We start from the raw sequence: 21,780 nt of genomic DNA, 5'->3' as shown, positions 1-21,780 counted from the left end.
AAAAAGGCAACCCTTCACGGTTTAAAAAACAGTGTAAATTTTTGGATATTTAAAAACTTCTCTCTCACATTTAGGGTGCCCATATTCTTGGAAATTATTGTGTAGCATGTTTCTGTTTATATTCTTTCTAATGACCTGCTTTTGAAGTGCCTTAAGAGATGCCCAGAGAGTGCATTAGTTTCAGAATAAAGAATAGGTCAGCATTGTATGAGGGTTTTGAATAGTGATTGGAAGGCACTTTTAAGCATTGACAGCCAAAATTACTGAGGTAGAAAACTGCAAAAGTAAAGGCATTATTTAAAATAATAACTCAGAATTGTCCAAGTTTTTTTTTTGTTTTTTTTTTTGTTTTTTTTTGTTTTTTTTTTCTGTAGGTGCTACTCTTCTCCCACTGGCCTCAGGATTATAAGCTTTGGGGGCTTACTGGCTGACTTTAGTAGGTAAATAAATATGGGCCAAGATGCCATCGGCTTTTGTGGATAGCAGTGTGGCTTAGGACATAAACACAAAATCATGATAGTTCTTTCTTTTCTTAGGGCTTGAAGCTTATGTTTCTATTTCATTCTCTCCAGGAGATTTGGCTGAGTCTTAAAGAGTAAATTTGTATAAATGGACAAAAGTGCCAGGTGCTTCTCAGAAATTCATTGACAGATAAAGGGGGCAGCATGTTTTGTTTTTTTCTATTCCATAATTTTCAGGACATGTTTGTTTATGCAGTTTAGCTTAAGTTCTTTCTTATTCTTGTGTATTGCGATACACAAGATGAGTGTGTGACTCTTCATTTTTAATGGGAAGAGTGATAACATTAAAATGGAGAATATTGAGTTGAGTTTTATTTAATAGATTCCCCCGTTGGCTTTTATATCATCCTTTAAAAGTACTAACAGTTCCTAATGTACATTTGTGGAAAAAAAAAAAAAAAAAAAGCAAAAAAAGCCAAAGAAGCAAAAAACAAACAACAATAACAACAATAAAGCAGTTTATTTCCATGCAATAGAAAGACCCCTGTGGTCAAAATCCGAGACACTGCTTTTACTTTTTGGTCCATGCTTGTGGCTGAAGCTCAGTTTGTCTTCAGCATAACCACATCTATCACCAATATGCTTGCTGCTCTTCACTCACCTTATAAGCTTGTTTATATTTAGAATCTAGCAGCTGATTCTAGAAAAATAGTAACCTCATCTAAAGGCTTGAACAAAAATTTGGCATGACCTGTACTTAACAAATTGCTTTTTCCTAAACCTAGAATGACATCTAAATAGTAGTTAATGTTTGAGTCTCCCCCAGTATCCAAGTTAATCCCCTTATCAAGTAACTCAGATAAAGCCTTTTTGGACCATCAGGGTAGCATTGGATATACTGCCCAAAGAATGTGCTTAAGAATTAATCTGCTGAATTTATTAACAGAGAGTAATTTAGGCAGTGATGAACTCAAGCCCAGTGACATATGTTGCACTCTTGTATATTCAAGTTGCTGGTTGTGCATTGAGTCAAAACCTCTTAAAGTCATTGGGATATGTTTCAGATTTTAGTAATACTTTTCTAATAATATGTTTAATATTAAATTTTACAAAGAACAAATGAAAAGCTTGAGATATATTTTAATTAAATTAGCCCAGCAGAGGATGGTGTTTTAAGCTAATTGAGTCTGCAAGTGGCATATCTCTAAGCCTAATTAATGCTTGAACCCTAAGATTTCTTCAAGATTGAATATTAATTTGGCAACCTCAGTGTTCTCCATATCCACCGAGCCAGCAAATCTTTTTGGGCCTACTATGTGCCAGTAACAGTTCTAGGGACAAGGGATGCTGCAATGGTCAATTCAGACAAGATCCCTCTTCCTGTGAAGCTTGTATTTCATTTGAGGAAGAAAATAATGAGCAAAAATGTAAATATTCAAGAAAACTACCAGCTGCAGTTAAATCCTACGCAAAGAATTATTTAGGGCATCATGACAAAGAGTGATCGGACAGCTACATTAAACTGGGTGGGACGAGATGGTCTCAGTGAAATATATAGACTTTGAACAAAGATCCCAGTGTCAAAAAGGAGCAGTCCTGGGAAAACATTCCAGCAGGAACAGTGGTGCAAGCTCGATATGTTTGAAGACAGGTACAGGCTTTTGTGGCCAATGTACTAGGAATGGGGAAAGTGGTCCCAAATAAAGACCATGTTGTGCAGAGCCCTATAAGTCAGAGGAAGGAATCTGATAAATTAAGCACAGATAAAACCCGAAGATCTCTGGAATGTAAGCTCCGTGAAGGAACTATGGAGGAAAGAAACCTATTAGCAGGCTTTTGCTGTGAGCTGGTTGTTAGCATTAAATATCTGTAACAAAGGCTGGTCATGTCCTATTTTTCCTTTTCAATAGGAGGAAAAACCAGGAAAAACATGTCTCAGTTTGACAATGGAGAAAGAGAATTTGATGCACTTTTAATTTATCGTTGATGTCTATCTAAACTGACCTTTGCACCTGGGTTTCTCTGTCATTTGTGAGAACTTGAACTGTAAATCATCATGCTTTATTTTAAAACCCTTGCTGAAGAACCAAGTTTTGGTCATGCCATTGTAAATTTGTTGCAAAGACTGATGTAATTTCTTGGAAACTTGACTTCAATGGATTGCCCTCTAAAATTAGGACATATTTGAATGTCTTCAAATGAGGCAGGTCTAATTCAGGTGAGAGTGAGAAGCCAGTTATTTTGACCGCTGGGCACCTCACCCCAGCTCTGTGGAGTCATGGTGGAGGTGACTATACTCAATACCTAGTGAGGATACCAGCAGGGACTGAACATAGTTCCTTATGCTTTCAAAGAAAAATGCTGTTTTGTGGGCACTTTCTTTAATAATTAATAATAGAAGAAAATTAAATAAATTATTGGAACTATAAAATTTGTTTCAAAATTGAATGTGTTTTTCATTTGGGATCTTGCTTGGGTCTGAGCAAATTGCCTGGCACAGTAAGAATGAACATTACTTGCTCTATAAGTGTGTAGGATGTTTTAATCTTAGGCATATTCCTGCCCGTCCTTATGTTGGTCTTATGCAGTGTGACTGCCTATTTAAAACTCACTGTATTGTAAATTCGTGCTGCTCTTTATTATATTTAGAGACTGTTTGATTTTTCACTGAAAGCTGTCCCAAACTGCACAGTATCATGATTTGAACCTCTGGGAACTTTTTATTTCATATTGGGAATCCTCAGAAGCAATTTGCCAATGTGTTCTAAAGATAGGTTAAAAATGAATGAAAATGGAAAAAAATGGATTATGATGATTTATGTTTTACATTTTATGTTGCTTTTACATTTCTAAAAATACGCTCACATCTACCTTATGTATATCCATGTCAGAGAGGTATTACAGCAAGATATCTCAGGATATCCATGTGAGAGAGGTATTACAACACACAGAGGGAGAATTAGTTGTTAAGATGACCTACTCAAGGTCATAAAGCTAAAAGCAACAAGCAGTCCACCAGTTTTATTTCGAACCTCCTCAAGAGTGTCAACTGTGTTCTCCAGTTTTGGGGCCAAATATGTGCATCCACACAGCCAGGGAGCCCTGTTAGAATGTGGGTTCCTGGACCCCACCCCAAGCCTCCTGAACCAAGTTTGGAGTTTAGGAATCTGCATGTTTATACCCCCTCCTGAGCTGGTTTTTATATGCGTTAAAATTGAGAACAATTGGTGTAAAGAACAATTAGATGTAGTCAGGGTCAGTCCTTGCAAAATTGTGAGACTGGGGAGAATTTCCTGTGACCCATTCACTTCCTGCTCTAAATCATCTTCTTCCTTCTGTGACTTCAAGCTTGTCCCCAGCTGTCTTCTATCAAACCCTCTTTGAGAAGAGGATGTGCAAAAGCCAGAAGTACCACTCCCTCATAAGTTTTCTGCTTTTTAGCAGAGAGAAAGTCTTAAAAAAAAAAAAAAAAAGAAAATCTAAAGGAAAATGAGGTTCTCCTTGAACCTGCAGAATCACCCTCATCTATTTCATTGCAGCCTCAGGTCAGTAAACCAGAGTAAATGAAAACACAGTAGACTCCCAGCACTCTCCTGCAAGATCCATGTTTCAAAACAACTGTAGATTGATAATGTAGGTTTTTGGGTGGGGTGCTTATGGGGTGCTTAAACTTGCTGTCTTCCAAACTTTTCAAGTATAATTTTGCCATTTGAGCCAAAAATCATGTCAGACATTGGCCTTTAGTGATAAAGCACAGGACTTATTTTTCTAGTGGGACCCCTGGATAGTCTTTGGAGAGGACCCCTAGCTCTGCCAAGGGTGTGGACACTTGAGTTGTGAGGTCATTCTTGCACATTCTGTCGCTGCTTGTGCTAACCATGAAGACAATGCATGCTGTTTCTATGTGCTGTGATTGCCAAAACCACAGCTGATAATGAGCTGCTTTCCAAATATCAGAAGGGTTTGTCATGAGAAGTTGGGAAATTATACTAATTATCCCTACCAAAATTTCCAGGGAAAAATCTTTAGCTTGACAGGAATTTAGTTCACAGGCTCTAAATAAGTTGTTCTTGGACATACAGAAGTACAGACACATTGCAAGGCCTGAGGCTGCAATGACATAGATGATGTGAGGATGACTCTGTAGGTTCAAATAGGGCCTTATTTCCCTTTATTCCCAAATGTCTCCTCTACTTCTCCAATAGATTTTGTTTTCTTTCTTTTTTTTTTTCTTATGAGTTGGTCTCTGTTAAAAAGCTACTTGGAATAAAAAGGTATAAAAACAGACTTTGATTTAATTTGCACTGGCCTTAGATGCTCTTGTTACTGAATGACTTTATAGACCAGGAACATTTTCCAACAGCACTTCTCTTTGCTAATGGAAGAACCCATGAAACCTAGCCAGACCCACCTGCTCCTATAAGGAACTAGACATAGACATGTTCATATTTAATCACCTTTGGAGATTAAGCCCTTAGTGTAGGATTCATTTCTTTGTTTCACTTTCTAGAGATGATTTTGCTGGAGGAGATGTGTGGCACGTCTGAGCTTTGTTCTGCCTCTTACACACTGTGAGACATAGGGCAAGTGGACTTATTCTGCCAGTTCTTATTTTCATCATCTTTGATGGGAGAATGGGTTTAATCCATAGATCTCACATATGGGTGACATCCTCAGATTCCTGGGGCCCATCCCAAACCAACTGAAATCATTTCAGAGTCCGGGCTTAGGGAATCTGTGTTTTTTGGAAAGCTCCCCAGTTGATTTTGATGCTCCTCAGGTTTGGTGGCCACTCTATCAGGTGATCTTTAAGATCCCTCTGGCTCTGATGGACTGGGAGGCAACATCTCTGTTATTTATCAGTTTGCCATCTGGGATGGGAGAACATGGTTTGTTGCTAATCGTAGCCAACACTGCGTTCCAATTAACTGCTTTATTTCTGCCAAGTGCTATGGTTTATTCACTAGTAGGAAGCAGATTAAAGATCACAAAACATTTGCCTTAGGAGGCTTCTGAGCCTGACTTGCTTGTATTTCTCTGTTATATTCATGAAGAAAAGTTGTAATGATGGCCAATACCCACTTAGTGCCATGTGCCAGGAACTCTTCTTCTATTAATAAGTACTTGATATATATATGAACTCATTTGATCCCCACAACTGCTGTTGTGAATATTGTGAAGCTGTTATTATACCTGTTTTACAGATGTGGAAACTGAGGCACAAAGAGAATAAATAAGTTGCTCATAGACCCACAGTTAATAAGTGGTGGGGCCAGGACTTGAACCTGAGCAGTCTGACTCAAGAGCCATGCACTCAGCCACTGCACCATATAGTCTCTCCATGGATAAGTTGTCATTGGCTTTTATGCTTTTAAAAGATGTCTAGGATTTCTATGCTGGTTGACTGGAAAGGTGGTTGGACATCACTCAACATAGGGCTGCAGAGGGGCCACAGGTTTGGCAGCAATTTCAGTGGTGTTGAAGTACTAGAAAACAAGGTAATGAAGTCATTAATGTGCTACATTTAATATAATTCTTGTAATCTTACATGAAGTGACACCTGTGGAGCTAGCACTTTAAGAAATCCCACTGGCATCAAGACGACTAGATGGCCAGGCAGCCAGCACCTTTAGGTTTCGGTATCTTTAGTTAAATTCCCCTTACTGGTGATAATAACAGCTACCATTTGCTGAATGCTTGCTTTGTGCCAATCTTTGATTTTTACCAAAAGTCCTATCCATCTGCATTTTACAGATCAGGAAACTGAAGCACTGAGAGGATGTGTAACTTGCCCACCATGCTACAGTTACTATAAGGCAGAGCCCAGGTTCAGTCCCAGCTCCCAGGCCTTTGGATTTAAGCCCACATGCAGGACTGCCACATACTGCCACCCACGCCTTGCTGCTGCTGCTTCTTCATTTCTGGAGCTTCACTGTCGTCCAACTGTGCAGCTCCTTGGTGTAGCCACACCAGCCCAAGCCTGCACACTTTAAACACCTCCTTCCATGGCATCTCCATGCAGGGATGGAGTGAATTTAAATGACTGGGACAGGGCCCTGCAGCCACTTTCGGACCCCGTGGAGTTTTCCTTGCCAGCTGTAGAAGGAAGAGGTGGCACTCTGTCATTTTTTTGTTTTTTGTTTTGTTTTGTTTTGGTTTTTGTTTGTTTGTTTTTGTTTTTGAGATGGAGTCTCACTCTGTCGCCCAGGCTGGAGTGCAGTGGCACGATCTCAGCTCACTGCAACCTCTACCTCCTGGGTTCAAGCAATTCTCCTGCCTCAGCCTCCCAAGTAGCTAGAACTACAGGCATGCACCGCCATGCCCAGCTAATTTTTGTATTTTTAGTAGAGACAGGGTTTCACCATGCTGGCCAGGCTGGTCTTGAACTCCTGACCTCGTGATCTGCCTGCCTTGGCCTCACAAAGTGCTGGGATTATGGGTGTGAGCCACCGCACCTGGCCAGCACTCTGTCTCTCTGACCATCAGTCTCTAGGGATAAGCTCAACCTCATTGGCATGGTGGCCACAACCCATTTTCTTAGGTTAGTGTGTACCTTATATCCTCCCATTTTCTTGCTGAAGACTGGTAATACCAATTTGCAGGGGGGAAATGCAGCTAGAATTTATTTCAGACTTTGCCCTGGCTTTGAGAATTAAAAAAAGAAAACGACTAGACCGTCCTCAGGAGAAATTGGAAGCCACTAGTACTAACTGCCAGATCTAATGTGGTGAGGGAGGAAGAGGCAATGCTGGAGCGAGGACCTAGTTTTCCAAAAGACAGACAGGGCTTTGAGACCAAATGTTAAGGGAAGACTGTTTTCAGTTCAGTATTTAATTGCTTGTTTTGAGTATTGGGAATCTTTTTTTCCCTCATGTTCTAGAGATTTCAGGTAACTTTTCACATAGAAACTGAAAATATGAATTTTTATTTTTATCAGAAAATGCTGGCTGTGCAAACATGGAATGGAAAAGTTGCAGTTTATGTCATTCAGCAAAACATAATGTGTGTTTATGTGCATCTCTGTTACATATGTGGGGGGCAGTCCGACTGCCTCTGTCAATGTGAATAATTAGTTCAGACCACATCCATGAAACTCCAGAATTTAAAACATGACTCTCTGTTATGCTCAAACTTTCTCATAAGGCAAGTTTTATTGTTTAAACAGGGAAAATTTCAACTTGGCTTCTCTGTTTTTCCCAATCCAAGCACAAGTGAGATGGGGAGGGAGCCTATGTTTGAATAACTGATTTTTTGTTTGCTCTTTGAGACAATGGTAATAATGATGCCCTGCCTTTGTATGGCTCTTGATAGTTGGCAGAGCCCATCTGCGTACTTTGTTTTGAGTTTTACAACACCCACATGAGATAAGCAGGAGAGAGATTCATTTATTCTTTATGGCTGAGGGAATAGAGATTCAGAGAGGTTAAGCAATTTGCACAAGGTCACACAGCTAGTAAATAGTAGGGCTGAAATAGCAAATGTGTTTATAGTATTTATGAGTCTCATATTTCCTTCCCTAATTTATAAAGACCTTTCCAGTTACTTCTATAGTTCTGTCAGCCTTCATTAATGACTCTTGTGTAATCACTCAGTGTGTTTTCAAAGTAATGTGTATGTGATGGGCTCATTTTCATGAATGTAATTGCTTTTATTATGGCTTTTTAAGATATCTGTTTCCTTCTCTCCACTCCCAGATGAATTTCTTGAGAGTGGGAACTTAAATTTCCTTTCAGTTGCCTCAATATAACAAATATTCTGTTAGTTTCAATAAATGTTGACTGATGTGGTTTTGTACTCCACAATGCTACTTAGAAACCCCTTAAATAAAAAGAACCAAAATATATTAGGTACCTGCCATATGCCGAATACTTTACTAGCTGCTCTACAGACTGCATCTCGATTAACTTTTCACACAGCCCATAGGGTAGATCTTGTCCTTATTTTGAAGATAGGAAGTTTGGAAAAGTTGAGAGACTTACCTAAGATACCCCAGCTAGTAGGGGGCAGGGTTACGATGTGAATCAATTTCTTCTGCCTCTAACAAGTTTGTACCCTTTTCCTCTATGTAATGTATCTTTAAAAACAAAGACTGAATATATATTGCTAAGAATTTCTTATGACAAATCTGGAGCCCTCACCTCTCTTTGTTTCAGTGAATTCACTCTCAGCCTGGGTTCTTTTCTGGCCTGAGCCATAGTTCCTTGTCTCTATCTGGTTCTGCCCTACCCAGTAGCTTTGTCTGATTCTACTTGTCATAACCCTCTGATTTTTCATAGCCACATCAGCCTTGGTTAAGTATGACTGGCCGCCATCTTGATTTACTTCATACCTCCGTTTCATTTGTCTCTTTCTGTGGAAAGTATCATATCCTTCCTCATAGAACAATTATTCAAGTACTTGCCTTCATTAGCATCCTTCCATATTGTGAGCTTTTAGGCGGTTAGAAATTATTCTACTTACACTTTAATCATTGAAACATCTAGAACAGTGTCTCTTGTGCATCGTGCCAACACACTAAATGTTGAGTGAATTAAATTGTGTCAAGAGAAGCTGAGTGGTTCCTAGAAAAGTCACTGGTGCCAATGCATGGCTTCTGTAGGGAGCCAATGAAGAGTCTGAGAAGAGCTGGGGATCCAGCTAGTGCCTATTGTGTGTGTTTATCAGAGTGCCTGAGCTGTGTTCAATTTCTATGGACCTGTACTAAAACAGCTAGCCCAGAAATGATAAATATGTAACTTGCATGATGCCATTATCCCGTCCCACACCTGAGGCAAACAACACTATTCAGTCATGGCACTGTTCCTACACAGTATTCCAGACATACATTGCCAAGCAATTAAAGTTGAGATTTAAGAAAATGTATTTGCTGCTTTTATGTTAGTCTACCTAGGAGGATTGTGTGTGTATGTGTGTGTGTGTGTGTGTGTGTGTGTGTGTGTGTGTGTGTGTTTAAGCTTGATGGTGAAGCACGGGGAGGCCAGAGCTTTAGCACTGCTAGCTTTATGTCCATAACCCAAACTTGATCTTCTGATTAGCAAGAAAGCAAGATTTAAAAGGAGGGAAAGTCACACAACAGTGTGAGTGTACTTAATGCCATTGAATTGTATATCTAAAAATAGTCGAATTGGTAAATTTCATTTTATATATGTTACCACAATTTTTTTAAAATGAGATATAAATCCCAAATATTTGGTGTTGACAGTTGTCTGGCTGAACAGTAGGGATGGGCAGAGATTTGGGGAGAATGAAGGTGTAATTCCCATTTTTTCCCCATGACATTCCCATATTCTCAACAATTTCTTAAGCCTAAAGCAAATCTGTATCATGATCTGGGGTGAATTTATTAACCTGAATTTCTGGCTCTTAAGGTGGGGCTGTACAGGGAATAGTCAGTAAATATTTGTTGGTGTTGGTATTGTTAATGGTCAAATCTAGAGCTGGATACACATATACTACTAGATCAGCCATTATTGATTATCCAGGATAAATATAGATGCCTAGTTTCTACACTATGCCATGTTGGTAGTATATATTTTCTCCTCCAGGTGATATTCAGCTTATGTAAGTCACCACTACAATATTAATCTCATCAACCTAAAGAACAAACAGAGAGGTATATTCTGTAAAAGAAAATGATATTTATTTGGGAATAGGCATTGCAGTGGGAACACACATGCCATAGTAAGCTATATGTATATTCAGGGAAGTGAAGGAAGACAAAGATTCTTAAAGGAAAAGTGAGGAGGGTTATATAATTGCTTTGAGATGATTATCCTTGGCTGCAAGAATCAATAACAAGGATGGCACCAGTCTGAGGTTGGACAGGCAGTTGCTGGGCAGATGTCCTCACAGAAGTCCTTGTGTGTGTGTGTGTGTGTGTGTGTGTGTGTGTGTGTAAGGTTACAGTGGCCCTTGTGCAAGGTTGTGTTGTTTTCAGATTTTTTTGTGATAGTTCTTGTTATCAGGCATTTGTGCATGTCCCTCCCTTCATGGCCTTCTCCAGCTCCACTTGTCAGGGGCTTAAACATGAGTGACTCCATTTTGATTCTGATAACTTTCACATTCTCCCCTTTTGAGCAAGATCTTTCTCCAAAAGCATTGCTGATTTGCTGATCAGTCATCCTTAGTTTTTGATTGTCCCTCAGTGCTGCAATGGACCTGTCCTGGTGTGGTCTAATCTGGTCCCACATCAGAGGGAAGTGATTGGTGACTAGTAGTCAGTGTCAAGATCCTTTTAGCTATATTTGAGCAACAAGGAAGTTTGGAGGGAGTGTTTCTCAGGATAGGTCTACCTGGAGTTCATTGTTAAGTTCAATTATATCTCTTCTGTAGGCATTAGCTATCATTTCAAAGTGCTGGGTCCATATCATCCTGTTAGAAGTTGTACTTCTGAAGAAACTTAACAGGTAACAGGTACAAAGTTTTAAAAGGAAAATACAGAGTAAAATTAATAGTACTATGACAATCCCAGTTCGCATGATTTTAAGCCATGAACCTAGGCTTCATTTGATTGCATCAATCAAATGACCATGGACAATTAGATGAGACATGTTGTAACCCTGTGGCCTATTTTCTTTTTTTTTGTATGTATGGATCTCAACTTTCCCAGAAGAATGTATCCAGTTACAGCATATGGTATTAGCATTAGCACAGGTGTTTTCTTATTTAACCAATAATATAGAGCAACAAGAAATATAGAGTGATTTTTTTGCATCTGGTATTCTATGGTTGGGTTGAATTAAAGCAGAGAGTAATCAACAGTTGCCTTAGGGATGTTGCTACAGTCACTCACTGCATGGACCAAAAGATCTCCTAGGTCAGGTGGTTAAGTTACCAGGGGAGGCTACTGGTTGTGAAATTGCAATTATGTCATTATCCTGCTAAGTGAAAAAGGTAGCATTAAGAGGGGTAAGAGTCTCATTATTACATGCGATTTTGTTCTGACATCTTAGGAAAAGCTGCCTACAGCATAAAGTTATCAATTTCTTGTCCTGGTTTGCAGTCTGAATGTCTCTGTTTATGGTATTGAGCAGTTTGATGAACTCTTTTTGTGGCCCATACATCAGACATGAAATTTGTTCCTTAAAATTTATTTAGTTTCAGCTTATAGGACTTCAGGAACAGAGCAACTTCTGTTTTTAATAATTCTGTGGAAGAGTTAGATTTGAGGATTCTAGAAGAATTCAGGATCTAGTCCAATCTGTAGGTAGAGAATAAGAACTTGAAAGCAATGTACAGGACTGTATTCTAATAACAGGTGTATTATAGCATTCTTTGGAAATATAACCTTTTATCTTTACGTTGATCACATAGAAAGCTCAGATTTAAAATCTGTTGAGGCTAGGAAGCCAGATCAAGGCATACTTCAGATTTTACCTATGGTTTCTATCATGAAGTGGCCATTTTTACTCACTCACTCTAAGGCTGGGAACCCTTGAAGCCAGGCATTTTAAACACATTCTCAAATATGATATTCCAGTCAAAGTCTTGGTAGTAAAACCAATGTTTCCAATTGTATCCTGTTATAAAGACAGAGGAAATTCTTATTGAACTTATGGAAATAACTGCATTGTCATAAGAACACTCACAGATAGCTTCTGATTTTTGGAAGGAATAAGTAGGGAGAAAAAGCAAATGCTTCCATATTTGTTTACAAAAGTATACTTTACAAAATTGCTGTAAACTATAGAAAGCTTAAGAGAAAAAACTGTCTCTTATTTTATTTTCTGAGACAGGGTCTCACTTTGTCGCCCAGGCTGGAACGCAGTGGCGCGATCTCGGCTCACTGCAACCTCTGCTTTCTGGGTTCAAGCAATTCTCCCATCTCAGCCTCCCGAGTAGCTAGGACTACAGGTGCACACCACCACGCCCAGCTAAGTTTTGTGTTTTTTGATAGAGAAGGGGTTTCACCATGTTGGCCAGACTGATTTTGAACTGCCGACCTCAAGTGATCTGCCAGCCGCAGCCCCGCAATGTAGGATTACAAGTGTGAGCCACCAAGCCCAGCCTAGCTTAAAAGAGAAAATTTTCTTAAATCTGGAAAACAAAACATTTAAAGAACTAACAATATTTCAAATAAAAGTCATGTAAACATTACCTTTATCAGTTACTTAATTTCATGCAATTAATTTTGTTCTGCTTGATATTGATTAGTAATTTCATGAATTCATCGGTTTCTTCATTAGAACTCTGAAACATTTTCATTTAGTCCATCGATCTTAAAGTTATTAAAACCTATATTTAAGAATATTTGTTAGTCTTTTCCATGAATCTGATTGCAAATGCTTTTAGAGAAGTATCATAATGGTGGATGAGAGACTTAGAATATCTACAGTTAAAAATCTGATGGAAGTTTATTATAATTTGCAATTGACAAGGAATTTGGTTATTTCTGTAGCATATAAGATTTTAACATAATAACCAAAATTATGACTGATACCATATTAGACTTCTATGGATTTACATACTTTTTAACATTTGTCTCTATAACATACCCATAAATATAATTTAAGGATGGTCTAACATCACTTATCATTTGACAATGTTTCTCATACAATTTACCAAAGGGCTTAATCATGTAATAGCTCCACAAGATGAGAGAAACATCCTTTGATGTTCTCCATGGGCCTGACTAGAAAGTCTCAAAGTTAATTCTAGGTCAAAAAAGACTTAATTTAGAATTTTGATACTGGGGAAGCCCATCAAAGGTGCCGAAAAGTTTAGAATACCTGATAAAAGCAGGATCGCAGGTCACCATGAAATAGTAGTTATTCGTTTAACTAGAGTGATCATCCAAAACTTCAAAAGCAATACAGAAAGTTACATGGATGTAAAAAACAAACAAACAAACAGACAAAAACCTTAACCCTTTCAAAGCTCACTTTAAGAATCAAAAACCTAATAAAAACTACAAAGGAAATTATTTTGATAAAACTCAAAATCTTTACATCTTAGGTCAGTTAACAAAAAGGTAAAGAGGAATCTTCTGCAACGTGATTGCTTCTCCTTACGGGAAGACAGTTTAAATAACCTGGAAGTCAAACCTGATGAAAAATACTTGAATTTAATCAGACACAGGAAGAGTGTGTGTCCAAGATTATGAATGTATACCATATTATAGAGAAATGTAAACAAGAAAACTATGTCTTGAGCAGGGGAATATGTGGTTATTAGTAAAGGCATGGCAAGTTTCCTGGTTACATAAAGCAATTCAGAGCCATGTAGAAATCAAATACTGGAGGGTAACTGCCTTTCTAGGCCTTCAAGGAGGAACATCCCAGTGTCAGGCCATGTCAACAGAGTTAGAGCTAGATAAAAAAAAAATTACAGGAGCTGTTTAGAAAGTTGAAAGAGTTATCACCTCAGCCAAGCAAAAGACATATCCTCTCAAGGGGATAAAGAGCTTAAGGCAATGATGTATAACCTATAAATCTCGTGCAACAAGATACAGCAAAAGTGGAACTTCCAAGACATGAACCTGAGAAGCTTCAAGAGGAAAGCTGTACTTGGAGAAATTTAAATGAAGAAGATAACATTTCCAACCTTAAACTAGGGAAATTAAATGGCTTAGGAAAACAAATGTGGCAGGAATAGAAACTATAAAACAGGAGTAAGTTGCAGCTTAGAAGATGGCTGTTAAACAGATTTCAGAATTAAAAATCAAAACCTCTTACAATTTTACTAAGAGCAGATTAGTACTTCAGGAAAACCTTGTTGTTCTAACATAGGGAGATCAAAGTTTTAGTTATGTAGCAGTGTATTTTTAATATCAAAGCTCAATATTTAGAAAGACATAAATAATTTCCTTCTAATTATAGCCAACTTGATCACACATACAAATTCTTTTCATAAATTCATCCTTCACAAACATTTCATGACTTACACAGATGTTCGACTACAGGCTAGACTTTTAGTTTTGTCCTACACATTCTCTTTCTTAAATAACCAGTCATTTTACTTTAGGACAAAAATCTACCACACAACATTTTCTTATACAAAATTATTCACTTTTCTTTTTAACCTTCTTTACCACAAATACATCTTAATACTTATAACTTTCCTCACATATCTCCTGCTTACTGGTTCATTTCTATCATCTTTCTTCTTCCTTCCTAAATCCATATTTTGAGGTAGCCTTTAATGACCTCTTAATTTAGACAAAATTACTCTTTTTTCTCTATAAAGAACATAATTTTTCTTACAATTTTTCTCACCAAAACACATCTTTTTGGTACATTTTATATACAGAATTATATGTTAATTAGAATTTTAAACTCTTAGTAACCTAAATTTCCAGTGAGAACCTACAAAGCAAAACGTTTTGAACTATCACACATCAGTATTTTACAGATGAGAACCATTTCATAATTTTTAGCAACATTTCCTATAACATAATTTTTATATTTAATATACCCAATATATTTAGTCTTTGTATAAAATTTGAGAATCCAAGAACAATCCTATATTTATGTTCAGCAATTTATGTTTTAGTATTTTATTAGGAAATTACCCAGACATTTAATGAGTATCTATCACATAGTTTAACATAACTTTAAGATTTCAAATCACATGAAAAGTTCATTTATAAATGTTTATCCCACTTACATTTCCCTAATTTATTTTTAAAAATTATACCTTGATTACTTATAAAAACTGAGATAGTATGCAAAACTAGTCATCATTTTAAGTTATTTTCCTGTTAACCATTTTTACAGTCTGTGAATATCTGGAGTTCACCTATATAAGAACCTTAAATATATGGGTATTTCGCAGGTAAATCAGATGATAAAGATGTTTTCATTAAACTAACAATAGTAGTCTTACTTATTAAAGAATTACACAAAGATTATTCTGTTTTTAGGTTGGATTTATAGTTTTATGACCTTAAAATATGTAGACACAAATAATCCCATCTGATTAGTAAACCCAGACAAAAGTAGATGCCAACAATTCTGAAGACATTTTAATTTTTATTTTACCAACAAATTTAAAACTAGCTTATTTATTAAATATTTACTTAACTAATGTGAACTAAACAGCATTTGAGTTCATTACTATATAGTTAATACAGCACTCATTAAGCCAATCTGAATAGAATTACTTAAGTGATTTATGGCCAACTATGCCAGGTTGTACCATGTAGACACAACAACACTTGTCAACACACAAATGCATGTACCCACACACAAATAAATACCTTATAGCTTTCCTTTTAGAATTTTAGTCACGAGAAAGTAAAACAAAACAATAGAAACTGATTAGTTAATAAGACAGTTGGATCCAAATTATATTTCCATGGCTAAATTTTATTTGTTTAAATGGGTAATCTAATGAAGAGTGTGGACCAAAATTTTGAATAAACCAGTTTGGTTTTTAAAAAATCTTTTAACTTCCCACCACCACTTTTTTCAGTTTCAAATGAGTTTAAGATTAAATATTCAAATATTTGCATTTTAGCTAGGACTGGCTGAATTGCATCAGAAAAACATCTCCCAGTGGGTTTGAGTTTTTTAGTAACAACTTTATATTTTGTTTGTTGATCTGGTGTGCTTGACTAGTCAATGTGCCAGGGAAGCATTTTAGCCGGGTTGGTTTTTCTTTGGTTTTTTTGTTTGTTTGTTTGTTTTTCCTTTTCTGGCCCCTGCATGGCAGATAAAGCAATTTTTATCCCGGACAGAGATACCTTATATTATTGCTCTGAGCTCAAGATTTTGACCTGTTTGATCTAAAAGTCTAATTTATAAACATTTACCCATTTCTTTTGTTTTAGAATGTCAGGCCTTCAATTAACTGTTTTATCATCTTAAGCAATTGTTAGACAAACTGAATTTACAGTTCCAAAAGGTGTCTACATTGTTGGTTGCCATAAAGCTGTTGTGATTTGTAAAGCCATTAATTTGAAAGCCCTTCCAGACTTAAAACAACAACAGCAACAACAACAACAACAACAAAAAACTTTAACTGGAATCCCATAAGCAGTGAGTTTACCTCAACACCAGCAGAAGAGTCAGCAGATTCAAAGTAGAAAGAAAGAAAAAAAAGAACTTAGAAATCCGTACCTTTAACTGTGTATAGTTGGTTGCATTTTTAAATTCAGTTCCAAGAAAAAACAAGCTTGGGGAGTTTGAATGATCCACATTATGACCATTGATTTTAAAATGTGCCTGAGGAAAAGCCTCATAGCTGGCAGCAGTCCTGGAGAACCTGGCATGCCTTAATGTTTGAGAATCTCATTCTGTTTCTTATTAATCTCTTGAGAGCAAAAAAAATCTGATAATTTCTATTAGGGAGTTTGGACCAGTGTTTTAGATGATGGTGACTGCCTTAGTAGTTTTTCATTGGCCATGTAGCACCCATCATTTGTAATGTTTATTTTTTGCTCTCAAGAGATATTCAGAAGAAAGCAAAGGAAAAATGAGTCAGATCATTGACAGACATGTAAAACCAAAACAAAACCAAAATCAGAGTGCCCACAAAAATTTTAACTCAGGTGTGAAGATCAAACAAAGTATTAAACTAGGCATACAGAACCTGACAAAATGTAAATTCTGTAGAACCTAGAGTACTCAAACCAGAAGGACATTGTCCGTATACCAGAAAGGGCTTACTCCCCAAAAACAATAACAAAAAAACACTTTTATAGTCCCAAGAAGATACAACGTACTTTATTTATTTGTTTTAGAGACAGAGTGTTACTCTGTCACTCAGGCTGGACTGCAGTAACAGGATCCTAGCTCACTGTAGACTCAAAACTCCTGGGCTCAAGTAATCCTCCAGCCTCAGCCTCAAAAGCAGCTAGGACTATAGGCATGGACCACCACACTTAGTTAATTTTAAAAATTTTTTGTAGAGACGGGGTCTCACTATGTTTCTCAGGCTGGTCTTGAACTCCTGGCCTCAAGTGATCCTCTTGCTTTGGCCTCCCAAAGTACTGGGATTACATGCATGAGCCACTGCACCTGGCCCCAAGGTTCTTTATTTAAGGTGGCCTTATAATTGAATCAGATCTCAAGTTAAGTCAAAAAGAACTCACTCACCAAAGGCCCAATGTGGTGGCTCATGCCTGTAATCTCAGTACTTTGGGAGGCCAGGGCAGGAGAATCACTTGAGCCTGGGAATTTGAGGTTGCAGTGAGCTATGACTGTGTCACTGCACTCCAGTCTGGGTGACAGAGGGAGACCCTGCCTCAAACAACAACAACAACAACAACCACAACAACAACTCACCAAAGGGAAGGAGACCAAGAATCTGAAAGGAGATTCGGCAGGGCAGACTCACAGAAATGGAGATTGCAAAGGGCTTAGTTGATGGTACTGCACTCAATTCTAGGGGCTGCGCATTTGTCTGAAGTAAGCTCACTTTGATCCCATTTCTGACATCATTTTCATCAATCTAAATACCAAACAGGTGGATGCTAAAAGAAAATGTTTATTTGGTATTAGGCATTGCAGTGGGAATACATGTACCATAGTAAACTATGTGCATATTCATGGAGGTAAAGGAAAATAAAGGTCTTTAAAGGAAATGTAAGAGAATTACGTAATTGTTTTGAGATACCTATTCTTGGCTACAAGGATCAGTAACAAGGGTAGCACCAGTCCAAGGCTGAGGGGAAGTTGCTGGGCAGATGTCCTTGCAGAAGGATTTTGTGTATGGCCTTTGTGCAAAGTTGTGGTTTTTTCAGGGTCTTTCATGATAGCTCTTTTTATTGGGCATTTGTGCATGAAAAACCTCCCTTTATGTCCTCCCCTGGCTCTATTTGTCAGGTTCTTAAACATAAGTGACTCCATTTTGATCCTGAAAACTTTCACAGTCTTATGATTCTTTTATTTAGCATCTTCTCCCCACCCCATTCCCAAGTACAATGCTCGGAAGGAATCAGTGTGAGCATTTAAAAATCTTGTTAATTAATAAGTAGAATTGACATCTAATTTGTTTTTGTATTCATTACAGGGCCTAGCCCAGTGTGTCACATATACAGCACATAGTTATTGGTTAAACTGATGTTTTAGGTTAAAAGCAGATTATGTACCATGTTGGATATCACCTACTTGCACATAATAAGAGATAATTAAATACTAGTGATTATTATTAGATTATGTCTAGAAAATATTAAAGCTAATAAGATGGCACAGGGTGGAAAAAAGCCACACCGACTGTGGAGGAGGGACAGAGGTTGATGTGGAAACATCAGAAAATTGGGGCTCCAAGTTGGGAAAGTGTACTTGACAGGAATGTGACCAAAACCAAGTTCTCAGTATGGGTGCCCTTTAATTCAGTTTGCTTTAGATAATTGCATATAATTACCCTCTGAGACTTTATCACCACTTCTGGGGAGAAGGGGACCCAAAGGGGGCCTCTTAAAGACAACAGTATTTACAGATGTTCCTTTGTGCCCTCTTTTATGTTGAAGTAGCATGTCATAAATACTGTTTTTTGGGGGGAGCAAGTGCCTTCAATAAGGCTTATCCAAGCAGTGGTCCCTCCGCCCCACCCCCCCCCCAGTCTACTATCATTCTTGTCTTTGAATTTTCCTTTTAGCCCTTTTCATATCTGGGTAACAACAGTGAACATTGGTTATAGGTCTGCTGCTTCACCTACTTTCCCTTTCCTTTTGAGTAATTTGATGATGCTATAGACTCAAAAATTCCTTTCAGTCAAATAAATAGTAAACCAGATGGATTAAGATGTACCTAATCTGGTGTGGGTGCATTAGTTTATCACTGTGGCCGTTTCCACCTTGGTAAACACTTCTATTTGTGACTACTGAGTTTGCAGCCAACAGTGTTCATCATTGTAATTAAGAAGATTCTGTGATTTCGTTGCCAAATATAGTACTAAGTGTTCTCGGGGGAATAGCACTGCATATAAAAAGAATTAGCTATAGGATATTTTACAGTATCATGCACTTCCAATTAAGTAAATGTGATAATCTATTGTGATCAGAGTAATGTAAAAATAGTAGATGTGGCTTATTTCCATCCTGTGCCACCTTGTTAGCTCTAATATTTTCTAGGCATAATCTAATAATAATAACTGGCATTTATTTTGCTGTTATTATGTGACAGGCACTGAGCTAAGTGCTTTACATGCATGATTTCACAAAGGCCCTCTGAGAGAGGTACTGGTAATATCCCCCGTTTTACAGATAAGGAAACTAAGGCTTAACCAACCTAAGAAACCTGTCAAACTGCCAGTAAGACAACCCTGAGATTCCAACCCAAGTAATCTGACCCTGGAGCCACAGCTGGCTCTAAACACTAGTTAGTCCTACCTCCCATCAGCCATTTATTGGCCCAAACAGACTGGTTTTTGCCCATTCATATTTTACTTTAGTAAGTCAAAAGTTAATACAAAGTAGTTGGGAGAAATGTAAGAAAATCTGTGGTGTTATTTAGGAATGAGTGCTACAGTGTGTTACTCAAAGTGCATAGGGTAAAGCTTAGCTTTGAAAGTTAGAGAAGCTTGAATTTAAAAAACTGTTAATGTGTTAATCTGCCAGTCCTAGCAGTAATGGTGGATGCTGCTTGATATGGTTTGGTTGTGTCCCCACCCAAATCTCGTATTGAATTGTAGTTCCCTTAATTCCCGTGTGTCATGGGAAGGACCCAGTGGGAGGTAATTGAATCATTGGGGTGGGTCCTTCCCATGCTGTTCTCATGATAGTGAATAAGTCTCACCAGATCTGATGGTTTGATAAAGGGGAGTTCCCCTGCACAAACTCTCTTGCCTGCGCCATGTAAGACATCCCTTTGCTCTTCCTTCATCTTCTGCCATGACCGCGAGGCCTTCCCAGCCATGGGAGCTGAGAGTGAATTAAACCTTTTTCCTTTATATATTACCCAGTCTTGGGTATGTCTTTACTGACAGTGTGAGAACAGACTAATACACTGCTGCTTCTCTTCTTTCAACCCAAAGAGATAATAACAGATGAACTAAAGGCTGAACTTCTCATGTGTGAAGCAAATACAATTCTGGCCAGAATTATGGGGGTTTCTTTGAAAGAACTGCTGCTGTGTCTCTCAGAAATAAATGGGACAGTATGATTGTAATTTTTAGTGTATCCATTTACCTGCAGGATGGGAAATCTCTTCATCTGCCTTTTTATCACCTGCTTTCTTGCCCTCTTATTGCCATGTGTCACTTCTTTTAGGAAGCAGCATGGCCTGAGAATTGTGTACAGACTTTAACTTGACAGGGCTAGGTTAAAAAGCCAATTCCTGGCCGGGCACGGTGGCTCACGCCTGTAATCCCAGCACTTTGGGAGACCGAGGCGTGCGAATCACGAGGTCAGGAGGTTGAGACCATCCTGGCTAACACGGTGAAACCCCGTCTCTACTAAAAACACAAAAAAATTAGCCGGACGTGGTGGCAGGCGCCTGTAGTCCCAGCTACTCGGGAGGCTGAGGCGGGAGAATGGCGTGAACCCGGGAGGTGGAGCTTGCAGTGAGCCGAGATTGCGCCACTGCACTCCAGCCTGGGCGACAGAGCGAGACTCCTTTAAAAAATAAAAAAATAAAAAAAAAAATCCAGCTCCCTCCCTCACTCACTGTGTCAACCTTGTTTAACTTCTCTGAGCATCAATTTCTTTCTCTGTAAAAAAGTAGGTGATACAATAAAGCCTACCTCGTAGAGTTCTTGTGAAGTTCAAACTAGGCAGCAGATATCAAGTTCCTGTCACCACGTCTGCTGGCCTGCAGTAGGTGCTAATGTCATACTTTCTAGGTCCCTTCTTGCCCCTCCACCTTCTCTGTTGCTCCATTGCACCACCATTTGCCACAGTTGGGTTTTGTTATCAAAAGCAATCCTCTGCTAATGGGCAGAGGGCAAGGAGCCCTCTTTGGCTGCACTGATATTCTTGAGGAAGAACAGTGTATTTGCTTGCATACCAGTGCTCTTTTCAGAGTGATTTGGGTGTAAAATCTAGTGAGTATGAGAGTGGATTCTTTTTGTATGTATATTCACTTGTTAAGCCTGTTGGCAGGACTCTGCCTGTATTCTTCCTTCAGGTTCTAGGAGACTGGGGACCAGGGATGTATTTCTTATGTTTACGTGAGTTTTCTTTGAGAATTTTCCATTCATTCATTCAATCATTAATTCATTGGATAAATATATGTTGATTGCTTACAATGTATAGGTACTCTGCTAAGTGCTGGGAATACCACAGTCAATAAAACAAACCCACATCTGTGACCTCATGGAACTTATAACTAGTGAAATTCAGTTTGATGACTTAAAAACAAATTTAATGTAAGCATGTTCTGGACTCTCTGGGTGACCACTAATGCTGCTGTGAGGTTTCAGTGTCCACAGTGACATG

At 38.2% G+C, this 21,780-nt stretch overlaps 1 protein-coding gene across 1 annotated transcript in view; it reads left to right on the top strand.

Annotated features, from left to right (window-relative positions):
- The window catches only part of APBA1 (amyloid beta precursor protein binding family A member 1), a 225,905-nt gene that overhangs the window by 45,501 nt on the left and 158,624 nt on the right, over positions 1-21,780 (top strand). The window lies entirely within an intron of this gene.

The sequence above is a fragment of the Theropithecus gelada genome, chromosome 15, assembly GCF_003255815.1.
Source record: "Theropithecus gelada isolate Dixy chromosome 15, Tgel_1.0, whole genome shotgun sequence".
In the NCBI taxonomy this organism is placed as follows: Eukaryota; Metazoa; Chordata; class Mammalia; order Primates; family Cercopithecidae; genus Theropithecus; species Theropithecus gelada.
The sequence above is the reverse complement of the archived record's forward strand: the minus strand, read 5'-3'. Positions and strand labels throughout refer to the sequence as shown.